Raw genomic sequence first — 13,941 nt, forward strand, 5'->3', positions numbered from 1 at the left:
GAGCACCTTCAAATACCACCGGACTGAGCCAGGATCGAACCTACCAAGTTGGGGTCAGAAGACCAGCGCCTTAACCGTCTGAGCCACTCAGCCTGGCAATAATAATAATAATAATAATAATAATAATAATAATAATAATAATAATAATAATAATAATAATAATAATAATAATAATAATAATAATATTTTCTTTTTGCGAGGGAGTGTAGAAAATCTTTCATAAGACGCTTGTGAGGTCCACACTCAACAAGTGTGTGGAGATTCTTACCCACTAAAAACCACACTCCCTTTTCCCACGACGTTTATCTCCGCCCCGGAAACCGCTCTCGCATTACCTCAGGATGGATCATCTTCCTTCTTCTGCTTTACTGTCTGTCATAATCGTTCAGGTCCTTCTTCTTCTGGTGCAGAATATTTTCTACGTAGACTGCCACCTGGTCCCAAGATTCTTGACTTCGTAGCATTACTGACACTTCTGGCGTCAATTCTCCCTGCATAACTTCTAAGCATCTTCTTTGTGGCAGCCAATGAACACACACAAAGAAAGTATGTAATACGTCTTGATATCACCGCAGTATATGCACACCGGACTAGTTGCTAGCCCTAGCCTATGAAGAAATTTTTGGAAGTATCCATGACCTGTCAAGAACTGTGAGAGATAGTAGTTCACTTCACCATGATTTCGGCCAACCCATACGCCCAGAGAAGGTATCAGTCTTTTCGTCCATTTCCCTCTAGAATCATCTTCACATCTTGTTTGCCATCGTTGCATTCTGCGACTAAGAGAAAAAGCCTTTGTCCTTTTCCTTCCCACCTCTTTTTGTGTGAGCCAAATTTCGTGTCTTTCAAAGGCCAACAAGTCAATAGGAGCTACTGCTGCTACTACTAGAATCGCAGGTTCTGATACTGTGAGATATGCGCAAGCAATTCGCAAAGCTGCTCTCCGTTGTACAGCCGCAATTCTTGTCCGATATTTCACAATTTTTAACGATTCAGCCCAAATTTATGAACCGTATTGCAGTATCGATTGAACAGTCGATATGAGAAGCCGCCTTTTACTAGATTTCGGCCCCTTGATATTTCCCACGAGTCTACTCAGTGCAGTCATGGTTTTCGCTGCCTTATCTGTTACCCGTTGGATGTGGTCCCAATATGTAAGCTTAGTATCAAGCGTTACACCAAGATATTTTGTGCTCCTAGTTGTTTCGATGGCTATCTGCCCAATCTGCATCGGTACAACAGTATTAATCCTTTTCCTCGTCAGGAGGACAATTTGTGTTTTATGATCTGCAAGTTCTAACTTGTGATTTATCATCCATTCTTTGACACGGCACATCACCTGATTCAATTTAAATTGAGCCAGCTCTAGGTTACCGGTTACTATCACAGCAGCCACCTCATCAGCATAACCCACAAGTTTTACATCTTCTGGCATCTCCAGCCGTAACAAATCATCATACATGATATTCCAAAGGTGTGGTCCGAGAATTGAGCCTTGCGCTGCAACAGCTGTGAGCCGTTTTCTTCTTTGACCATCTTCCACGCCATATAACAATGTACGGTCTTTCAAATAGTCTCGCAGTATATACATGAGATATTCCGGTAGCTTGAAAGTTTCTTGTAGAGCTTCCAAAATATCACTCCATCTTGCCGAGTTGAAAGCATTTTTAATATGTAGAGCCACAAGAAGCGTCAGCTTTCTAGAGTAATGATTACCAATAATAATAATAATAATAATAATAATAATAATAATAATAATAATAACAATAATAATAATATAAACCCTACCTGCCACACTAACCAGGGTTTTAATGGCCAGTTTTAAAAGAATAAAGAGGGTAGGGGAGAGAGGGGCAATTGCACGCATGTAAGGCAAAATACCTATATAAGATACTATGTTGGATCAAAAATGTCTACAATTTATTTATTTAGCGTATGATACTTCAGTATGATAAGAAATATAGTTAGGAATATGGAGTGTGAAATACAAGTACACAAGTAGTAAAGTTCCCGAGTCTTCTATCAAAATATAGAAATTGTATTTGCGTATCATTACCCACCCATGTGGTGCAATGGGACGCATGTACTTCTTTCACCACAGAAGAGACAAATATCGTTGGTGGTATTCCTCTGTGGCAACCCAGACACCACTTCTTCTGTGTAATCTTCATTATCATCATCTTGACAAAGTTCATCATCACATATTTCATCTGACGAACTGTTGTTTTCTTGAAAAAGTACCTTCCTTGTCTTCTTCATTTTCGTGCATTTGTAACTCGAGTCTTCTTGACAATATGTATATTCGTTTCTCTCTCTTTTCCAACTCCTCTAATACCGATTTTCTGCGTGTGGCTGTCAAAATTTCAGAGCGCTGCTTAGGCCTGGACCTTTGTGTTTTTGCACAAAATGTTAATGATCTGATAGGGATAGAAGAGGAATTGATACCACAACAATTCGGTTTTCCTTTCAAAAATTAAAGGAGGAAAGTGATGTGTGACTCGAAAAGAATAATTGGATTCTTCACTGATGATTGCGTGTGTGCAGTGAAATGCTTGAGCCACGTCAGGAACAAGTCCTCATTCGTCCATCCTGACTTGGAGCACACGTAAATGCTTCCTGGAGGGCCTCCACGTGTTATTGCAGTGGACATCCTCACACCAGGATATACAGTATAAACATGGGACTCATGCCGAAACAGAGTACTATTTCATCCTCATTCTAATCTGGTCGCTGTCCTTACTTGCTTTTGCAGGCAATTATTGGAGGTGGCTTCTGGACAGTCGAAGTGCTGGTTTCGTCAACGTTAGAAATACGTGACGGAGGAAACTTATGTTTTTCACTGACAGTCAAGAGATTATGATAAAGTCTGTCAACTTCTGCTTAAATGATAAAATTCTGCTTATGCTGGTTGCTTCATGCTTCCGCAGACTGAGTTCTGGGTTTCTTGTTAAGAAACCTTGCACCCAGTCCTTGCCAGATAATTTAGTAATGTTGTTAAAATTGTTAGAAAGATTGTTTCTGTCCGCAAATTCATATGCAACACGACATAGTTCAATCATCATCATGCCATAAAATAGCCTAGCCAAGTGAAGAAGGTGAGAACAGAATTATACGCACTGAAGGGGTAATGAGACGCAGAGTGTGTACGATCACCCCTTTAGACACATTCACACCTTCCCCCGCTGCCATTTTATAACCGATGAAGGAAGAATGGAAATCACGTGTGTATCAAAAGATATTGCATTTCACATTCAGAAAACTGAAGACTTTCGAGGAAAAATTGGAAAGTTTAGTACGTACCTTAATATAAATTCAAATCTTCTCATGTAAGATGATGTAACAAAACAAATATTTCTTCACAGCACAAGAAACATATGCAACTCAGGCTGACATTCGGTTCGCATCAACTTTATGGTGACTCCCCATTAGATTGAAGCAGATTATAGAATGCTTGCTACCAGGGGAGGGGATTTAGAGGGGTGTGTCCCATTACCCGACGCGTCCCATTGTCCCTCTCTCCCCTAACAGTAAAACATTCTGTATTGATATTAAGGAGAATTGCCTAATGTAAATATTTCTTGATTTTTTTTTCTATCTCTTCTAGTGATATTTCAGTATTAGTATGTGATAATGTAAATACTTGTTGGCTTAGATAAACTTCATACTTTCAAAAAGAATTTTTTTTTTTTTTTTAAATTTTCATAGACTGAATGTGTTTCTATTAATGTAAATGCATTAGACCTATATAATACAACTACCAATAAATACTTTGTTTAATATCAAATCAAATCAAAATCTCTTTATTTGCAAATGAGGTGTCTACCTCGGTGGCAAATGGTACACTAAAATACATTATTGTCAAGCACTAAATATTAAATTAACAAGAGAAGAAAATTTTTCCTATAATACAATATTATACAATTTACGCTAACAATGTTTTCTATTAAACACACAGCTCATCCTTAATAAATTTATATTGTTTACAAAATTCTAATTATAATATCTCCTGTACTACTTACAAATATAGTCAACTGATATACAGTATGTGGAATTGCTTCAAATGATACTATAAAACTGGTATAACATTAATATTTACATTGCATTTATTTATTTATTTACTTTTTTTTTTTTTTACCCGTTCTGGATCCTAAGTAGCATAACGACCTGCTGCGTCTTAACCAGAGCCCCTTTTGCCACCACTTTTCAGAGTTCCTGAAGGGCCTTCACAGCTACCGTAGCGGTCCCAGGGCCCTCGAAGTCCCCACTGTACTTCACCCCTACAGGCAGTCCCCTACTTTGGCTGTCCAAACTCCTTAGACCAGGGGATGGAATTAATTTATTCCCACACATTTTTTTATTTACAATAACCTGCACCGGTCGAATGCCCTCTAACACTTCATTTATTTTCTCTGTTGCTGTTTATTCTCTTCTTGAATATCTGTACAGATTTTGGAAAAGGATCAAACACTACCCCTGGTAAACTGTTCCACTCCTTCACACCCTTTCCAATGAATGAAAATTTACCCCAATCGCTTCTGCTAAAATTCCTTCTAATTTTATATTTGTGGTCAGTTCTGCCGATATAATTATTTTCCAACTGAAACCTCTCACGGATATCTCCCCATGCTGCTTCTTCTGTATAGGCTCTATATAATCCTGTAAGTCTAGTTTTCTCCCTTCTCTTACTTAAAGTTTCCCACCCAAGTTCCTTTAACATTTCTGATACACTACTCTTTCTCCTGAAATCCCCTGTTACAAATCTTGCTGCTTTCCTCTGCACACTGTCTATTTCTTTTATTAGGTATTCTTGGTGAGGATCCCAAACACTGTTTGCGTATTCCAATAATGGACGAACCATACTCAAGTAACTTTTTTCTTTTAATTCTTTGTTGCATCCTTTAAGTAGCCTCATTATGACATGTAATGATCTGTATGCTTTCCCAACAATGTCATCAATATGACCCTTCCAGTGCAAATTACTTTCAAATCTCACACCTAAGTATTTGCACTTGCCATCTTTTGGGATAACTACCTCATCCAAAGTATTTTCAAATTCAGTTTTAAAGCTCCTGTTTGTAAAAGTTGTAACAGTTGATTTGCCTCCATTAACCTTCATATTATTTTCTTCAACCCATTGTTGGATACTTTCAAGGTCCCTTTGTAATTCTGAACAATCCTCAATGTTGTTTATTTCTCTATAAACAATTATGTCATCTGCATACAATCTTATTTTTGATGTTATATTGTTCCCTAAATCATTTGCGTATATTAAGAAAAGTAACGGACCGATTATATACCCTGTGCAATTCCCTTCCAAACTTTCTCTTCCTGCGATACATTATTTCCTACTTTGACTTTCTGAACCCTTGAATTTAGAAATGCTTTTATCCAACGTGTAACCCTTACGTCCAATCCTATTCCCTCCAATTTCTTTAATAATATTCCATGTTCCACTCTATCAAAGGCTTTGGAAAGATCTATGGCTATGCAATCTAACTGACCTCCTGAATCCAACTGATCTGATATGTCCTGCTGAAATCCCACCAGTTGTGCCTCACAAGAAAATTTCTTTCTAAATCCATACTGGCTCCTCATGAACCAATTTTTATCATCACATATCCCTCTGATGTACTTCGATATTAAACTCTCCAGAATTTTACAAACTATACTGGTCAGGCTGATTGGTCTGTAGTTCTCTGGTTTCCTTTTATCACCCTTTCCTTTATAAATTGGTATTATTATAGATTCCTTCCATTCCTTTGGTATTACACTATTATTTATGACATAGTCAAAGAGAAATTTTAAATAAGGCACTATGTACCACCCCATTGTCTTTAATACCTCCCCAGTAATTTGATCACTTCCTGCAGCTTTTCCTTGCTGAAGCAGTTGGATTTCTCTGAAAATATCTTCGTTTGTGAATGAGAAGCTTTTTGTTTCCCTCTGTCTCTCTCCCTCTCTATCTTCTGTTTCGGTTTCCAACTCTTGACAATCATCGACTGAATCTCTAAATTCCCTACTAAATAGGTTTGCTTTCTCAGTATCTGTTAAATAGTGTTCACCCCCTTCTCCCACCATTGTAGGAATTTGGACTCCTTTTCCTTTTTGATTCCTGATATATGAATACAGCTTTTTCCATTTCCCTTTGTGGTCATTACCCTCTTGAAGTATGACATTCATATAATTCTCTTTTGCTTCCTTTTTCACTCTATTCAGTTCCCTCATTAGCTGTTTTCTAGTTTCTCTACTCTCCCTACCCTCTTTGATTTTCCTGTTTACTATTCTACATTTTCTTTTTAATTTTCTTATTTCCCTTGTATAATAAACAGGGTCTGAGGTCATTTTACCCTTCTTAACAGGTACAAATCTCTTCTCTCCTTCCCAAATAATTCCTTTAAATTTAGCCCAAAGTGTATCCACGTTACTCCCTTCACTTATCCAACAACTGAATTGTGATTTAAGGTAAGTCCCAAATTCATCAACTTTAGTTTTTCTGTACAATTTCTTGTCTTGTGTAACCCTCTTATTAAGCCTTTTTGGTACGAGTCCTACATCCATTATTACAGCCTTAAGGTCTCCTATTCCTTCAATTACCTCAGTTTTATCAACAATTTCCCATGGTTTAACCAAGAATACATCTAGTATGTTATTGAGACGAGTCGGTTCTTGTATTACTTGTGTAAATCCTCCCTCCCAAATTAACTTATTTGCCAGTTTCTGTTCATGGGCTTCACTTGCAGCTCCTTTCCATTCAACTTCAGGCAAATTTAGATCTCCCCCAATTATTACCATATCATTATTATTGTTTTTATGAGTATAATCTATTATTTTTTCAAAGATTTCCATGTCTCTTTCCTCTCTTCCAGGCCTGTATGTTCCTATAATTCCCACCTCCTTCATATTATCACAAACTAATTTTATCCCTAATATTTCATCCCTTTCATCGGTAAACCATTCATGTGAACAGTAAGTTTCCTTCACCAGAATAAACATACTCCCTCCCTTTTTATCTCCTCGGTCTCTACGATAGACTGTGTACCCTTCTGGAAATACTTCTCTATTACCCACCCCTTCTTTCAACCACGATTCCACTCCTATCACCACATCAGTCTCATAAGATGCCATCAATGTACCGAATTTTAATTGTTTATTTACTACACTTTGACAGTTTACCAAGAGCAATCTCAGACCCCCTTCCTCCCTAAAACTTGACTGTTGCAATTGGGTAACTTGAAATTCCTTACTATCCTGAGTTTCTTTTTCTAGTTGACTGAGCCAGCCTGAAGTACAGCTGGCTCTTTCTACTAGTTTTCCTGGTCAGTATTATAACTCAAGGGAGTTGCCTGTTTTACAGTACATATCTTAATAAAATCTAGAACAATATTTGCTATCTTTCGTTTACCTGAATTGTTTAGATGGAGGCCATGTTTTGTATAACAGTATCTCTCAAAACTGCTGCATTCAATAACCTGAGTATTCCAAAAATGTTTACAAATTTTAACAATATCTGTATTGACCTTGTCCACTTCAATGTTCACACACGAGTCTCTACTCAAATCATGCCTGTGGGGCACGTTCACTACAAAAACGTTAGTGTGGGTCAGCTTCCCTAGTGTATGTTTAAGTTGTGATCTTACATTCTTGGCGTCGTCGCGAGCTACGTCGTTCGTCCCACCGATGATAAGCACTGCATCGCCGCTCCCGAAGTTCCTAGTTGCTGCTTCTACGTTTTCCACAACACTGCTGATAGAAGCTCCTGGATATATTTCTCCGGTTGCTGCTATATTCTCGTCGTTAATCACTCCCGCAATTCCCCTTCCTTGGCTATCACCAAACACAGCTACCTTCGCTGATTTAGGCCTAACTGGGTCTTGAATCTGAATTCTAGGCCTAAATTTTAAACTCGGCACGGCAACGGATCGCGATGATTTGGTTTCACACGCGCGATCACTTTCTTCCAGGATTAAATTATTTAGGGCAGAAAACCTATTTCTAATGTTTATTTCCGGAAATTCAGTTGTAGATTTCTTCTTAGCCGGCCATCCACGAACTACTTGACACCACGTGCTCGAGTTTGTTACTTGTATCACTCGAAGAATGGTCAGTCCCAAATTCTAGCGATCGCAGTCTTTCTTTTAACTCTTGATTTTCAACTTTAAGAGTCTCATTGTCCTTTTTTAGAATGTTTATAATTTCTAATGCACTTTTATATTCCTCATCGACTGTTTTCGGTGCTTCGTCAACGCCGTCCCCAACAACAACATTCCGAACACACTGCTCACAAATCCAGTCAACATTTTCATTAGCTTTTACGTCTCTAGGGCAATTTCCGCACTTATAATGCCACCATCGATCACATGAATCACACAACTTTCCATTTTTCACTAATTTTCGACATTTTCCGCACTTTTCGTCACATTTTACGGTTAATTTACTCGGAGAATAAAACACTACGTCGTCATTACCGGGCGCCATTTTGAAAAAAATATCCCAAATAAAGGCTAATTTTCAAAGAACCACACTTTTTAAATGCAAATGCAATAGCAAAACTGAATAAATTGCTAAAAGGACTTAAATCAATGCATTTTAAACATAACAAAATGTATAAAAAATAAACTTTATACTAAATTTTTGGAGTTATATAGGTCGGTCAGAAGTAGACAAACTTATCACAAGAGATTTTTGCTTCTGTAATGCAATAACGCAGGATACAAACACTTATTCTCAGTTTTCTCAGAACCAGACTTAATGGACTTACGCCCTTTTAACAATTCAATTTCTAAGTATATAAGTTAAACTTTCTTCAGTTTATCTTACTTCTGGAATCACCAGTCATCCTGGCTTATTTTAGCCAGAGTTTTATAGTCAGATACCCTTCCTGACATTACATGATTTGTAAGTGAAAACCCCAACCCAAGATCAACTAGGCAGCAGCAGCACTAGTAACGAGAGATCCACCCTCTGTGGGTGGGGGACGCAGACGAAGAATACACCCACAGTATCCCCTGCCTGTCGTAAGAGGTGACTAAAAGGGGCGACCAAGGGATGATCAAATTAGAACCATGAAACTACTCGTGATTAGTACCACCACGCGGGGAACACCATGGGTTGCTTTTCCTTGCGCGTAGTATCACTATGTTAGGTATGAAATAGGTTTGTGATTAGTAGCAAATGAGAGCGCGACGGCTTTTACAGTAGCCTACCTGTGATTAGTAGCACTACATGAGCGACACCATGGGATGATAGAACCCATGGTTCGGCCTTGCCTATGATTAGTATCCACTATATGAGGAACACCACGGGATAGTACAAGTCCCTGTGGATAGTACACTTAGGTGATGAACACCATAGGTTTGTGTTGCCTGTCAATGGCGCCGCAATGTGCAAAACAAAGTAGGTCTGTAATACACGTGCGAATTTCATTACCTGTGAGTAGTACAACAATGTGTGGAATACCGCGAGTCTATGCTACTCTTGATTAGTACCGCAACATGACAAATAGCATGGTTCTACTTTTCTAGCGATAAATACCATTATGAGGGGCCGATGACCTAGATTTTGGACCTGTTTCGACAACAAGCATAATCGATTCAGCATCGTGCTTTATAAGCAGTCCCTTGGTCCGTAATACTATTGTTTTGTGCGAGCTTCTGTGCATGTGAGGCACTGTGGGTCGGATTCACTGATCGTTTTAAATTCATATCCATCCATTCATTCATTTTTCGTCCTCACGCTTTGAATTCTGGTCAGTGGAGGATTTTAGACTTTTAATTTCTCATCTCATTTCGTACCATTAGGGGCTGATGACCTCGATGTTAGGCCCCTTTAAACAAAAAACATCAATCAAAGCGAGATCCAATGAACTATGAACAGAGCGGTACTCATTGCCAGCTGTATGCACAATAAAGTGGCTCTAACAGTTACCATAACTATTTCAAGAAATTTTAATTACAAAATTTATGAAAAGAGATGCTGAAACTGGCCACTGTCATTGCCCAGCCCATTTTTTTGGGCACCTTTTAAAAAACTACCCATCATGCACTGTAATTTATATTGAACTGGCTATTTCCTAGAAAATAATACATAGGAATTCTTCCAAGGAATGCAGGTTTGTCTTGTAAGGGTTAAAAGTTGCAAGGGGGTCCAAGAAGGCCACAAATCCGTACTAATGACTCTGTCGTTCTGAAATACTCTTTTATTTCTCTCTTCAATATACTTGCCGTATGAGCTGTGGCAGAGTCTTGTTGAAAAACTGCCAAAACTGTGCTCCCTGTTGGTTAATTCTTAAAAAAATAAAAAGCAGGGAAGGGGGAACTGAATTCACATATATAGCAGAACCAACTGTCGTCTCTGAAAGAAATTGGCCCCTATACTTCTTTTGCCACTCATGGAGAACCATACACAAATGATTTCATCATGGAAGGGTACTACACAAACAATATCAGGTTTGGCAGCACTCCAATGACGATTATTTTGTGTACACACATAATCAAGAAGGTGGAACCAGGCTTTGTCTAAGGAAAATATTAAATATGGGTCTACTTCTCCATTCTAAAAACCATTTCAGACTCCACTCATAAAATGCGCATCTATGTACAGGATTGCCAGGTTGAAGATCACTTGCCACATATTTTTATATAAAGATTTAACTTAAACAATTTAGTAGCTCTTTGTACACAACCACAAGAAATTCCTGTTTGTTGTGAAAGATGTGTTAAGTGATTTTATTTTTATTTTTAGGGGATTCTACAAATGGTGACGGATGCCATCGTATGTTTCTTCAGTGAGAACTTTCCCTGCATCTTAGGTTTCTTATATGAATACTACCCATGGCCTGAAATTTATGATAAAGATTATGCACTGTTGTATGACAGGGAACTTTTACACCCGGGGATCTTTCTGTAAATTGTTTTTGAATCTGACGAGCTAAATTAGCACATACGAATCATAAATAAATACACGTTGTGGATAATGGAACACAACGTCCTAGACAGACGTATCTTTAAAAAAAAAAATTCAGGATTGGAGGGTACCTGAAGGTGAGATTAAACCAGCAAAACCATTTTCCTGTTCAGAGAACAGATGAAATGTTCATATTAAGAGAAGGAAGGACATGTGGGCAAGGATATGTCAACATGGTTGATTATATTGAGAACAAAACACACCACGCATAATAACTGAACTGAAGTAAATTATTTTCAGATCCACACTAAAAGTGAGCAGCTAACACAATCTTGTCCCAGTCACCAGCTGGACGCACATGCACCCAGTGGCAAAACACCAGCCAGTTCACAGTTCACTGGATCTCTCTGTAAAGGTACAACAGTACTAGTACCTGCAAGTCAATTTTGAAATCTCATTTTACTATAACATACAGCAGAAAAACAAGAACGGGAACTTAATGCTAAGTTTTAATTAATTTTGTTATGTTAACAGTCCATGTGTCACCAGAGATCCCTTACATGCCAACATTGTACGGCAAGGGGTGGGGAATGTACATGTTTTCAACATTTCAGAAATCCAGTTTCCTGTCAAGTTCAAACCCACTAGGTTCCCTTGTGCAGATTTTAATAGACAATAATACAAAAGCAATCCCCCAGTTTTATTTCATTGCAGATTTCGGGGAAGCTCTTTTCATAATAACAACAATAAGATATCAATTAGCTTCAGGGATCCTGCAATAAACAGAATTAATGAGACTCATTTTACACATCACAGTGAACAAAAGTGTTGGAAACAAAAAAAATATTGTAACATCTATTCAAGTGAAAACAAATTGTTTTAAAATAGGTTAGAAAAAAGTAGATCCATTTCCCTTCCCATTTCACTGCCCCACTCAAACCTCCTCACAGACTTTAATTATTTTTATCTTTTAAATTCAAATAGTTTTAAAACATAACATGGTACTTTTTATGATGTTGTTTGAGAAGATGAAAAATTCTTTGTAATTTTACCTATGCATTGTAACACAGCTGAAGATGTTTCCAAGGAACAAAACATGTTCTATAAATAATTAATTTGCTTAAAGCAAATATAAATATCAAAAAGGTGAATATTTACTTTTATTGATTTAATGTAACCATATCCAAATCGAAATAGGTCCTAATAAAACAAAGGCAATCCCCAGTCTAGAGAGCCAGGAACAATGGCCGAGAGGATTCATCACAATGACCATGCGTCACCTCATTTTCTGCAGGCCTTCGGGCTTAGCAGCGGTCACTTGGTAGGCGAAGGTCCATTAGAACTGTAGTTTGGTTTGGTTTAGGAGTGTTTATAAGATTATAATTATAAATATTACACTTTTGTGATGTTTAACCAAATTGTCGATGGTTTAAATTCGTTCCTGAATTTTCTGTTTTCCCGTGTTGTACGTATTTTTTCCACGGTCCTTCCAAAAACAGAGAATCAAGGTTCCACTGCATATCTTCCAACTCTTCTCCTGATTCAGATAAGGTAACTATGTTTCAATCAAATACTGTACAATGCAAACACCAGACACTCGCTTCACTCAGTATGTGAATGACTGAAGAGTGCCGCTGCTATCCAGGTGATGATGCTGTTCACAGCCAGCGCTGCAGGTGACATATGATTTCCTGCTAATCTTGAACATCAGCGATGAGCTAATGAATATGTACTAGAAATACAGGAATAATTCGATGAACATGCGGCAGATCATTCTTTCCTTTTCCTCACTTTTCAATTTTTAATTGGCATGAAGATTCATGATACATTAACAGTTGTGGCTTTACAATATGAAAGTGACCGAGGTAAGAGCGATGCTAGTAATGCCATTCCTTATGCAGCTAGTCCCTGCTATGTATGGTACGAAAATGTTGCTCATAAGGTTGGTTGGTGCATGCTTTTCAGTGGCCTCAACAGACTGCTATGCAACAGCAACTTCTGGCTCAGTGAGGAAAGCAACAGGAAATTACCACACTCCTCATTTCCCTAGTATGCCTCTTCAGTCATGCCTACGCCATCTACGGCAGCTGATGGCAGAGCTGTTGAGGATCCAACCAGCCTTCCGGCTGAGGACTGAACATACAGTACATCTAAAAATTATTTTCTGGTTTATTGAGCTATCTCAGGGGATTTAACAATGCGAAAATAAAGAGATTTTAAAATCAGCCTGAAAGCACTCAAACCCTAGATTTCTTGCTGAGCAACACTACACTAAATTATTTCCTCACCACGGAAGGTTATAAAATTCAACTACACCTTTACCACCTGTTTCACGTACAGAATGGCCTTCAATTTTGCCACAGGAATGTTCAGCTTCTTCAGCGTCTTCTCCCATTCTTTTCTTTTGTGTGGAGACCATCTTTGATACCATACTAGTAAGATGAGCATTACATGTGATATTAAATGGAATGAATAAAAATGATTCTTCCCTTAGCTGGCTGAACTGGGATTTCTTAAATCCGATGGCTGGAAATATTTTGCACAAATCTTATTGTTATTCAGTTTCTCAACACAATATTTCTTGAATAAAGTGTCTAAATCTGCCCTTCAGCTTAAACAAGCCCACTCAACACAACTGCAAGACTGGAATACAAAGGTGTAACAATATTAAATAGCCAAAACATATGGACTAATATAAGACTGAAACTGAAATTATTCCTATTGAGTAAGAATTTTTCTCCTAATCGGACAACAATCCTTTATCTTGTGGAAACGTGAAAAATTATGGACGTTCACACTGTCACTGATAATCCTTGCAAAAATATACCAAACACACCTTTCAAGCTTTATAGCACATTATAAATTAAAAACACCTGCTAGTAATCATACAGGCAGCAATCAGTCTTCCAAGCACCAAACTGTTGCAACAGCACAGACTGCTTGTAATTCTAGTAGAAGCTGTCACGCATTTTAGCACCGTGTGTCTGGTAATGGTGATGTGCAGTATTTGTTTGAATTAATGCTAAAATGGAGGAAGAA

At 38.0% G+C, this 13,941-nt stretch overlaps 1 protein-coding gene across 1 annotated transcript in view; it reads right to left on the reverse strand.

Moving 5' to 3' along the window:
• LOC136865972 (serine-rich adhesin for platelets) overlaps positions 1-13,941 on the reverse strand; it is a 211,432-nt gene that overhangs the window by 92,392 nt on the left and 105,099 nt on the right. The window lies entirely within an intron of this gene.

Source organism: Anabrus simplex, chromosome 3 (assembly GCF_040414725.1).
Source record: "Anabrus simplex isolate iqAnaSimp1 chromosome 3, ASM4041472v1, whole genome shotgun sequence".
In the NCBI taxonomy this organism is placed as follows: Eukaryota; Metazoa; Arthropoda; class Insecta; order Orthoptera; family Tettigoniidae; genus Anabrus; species Anabrus simplex.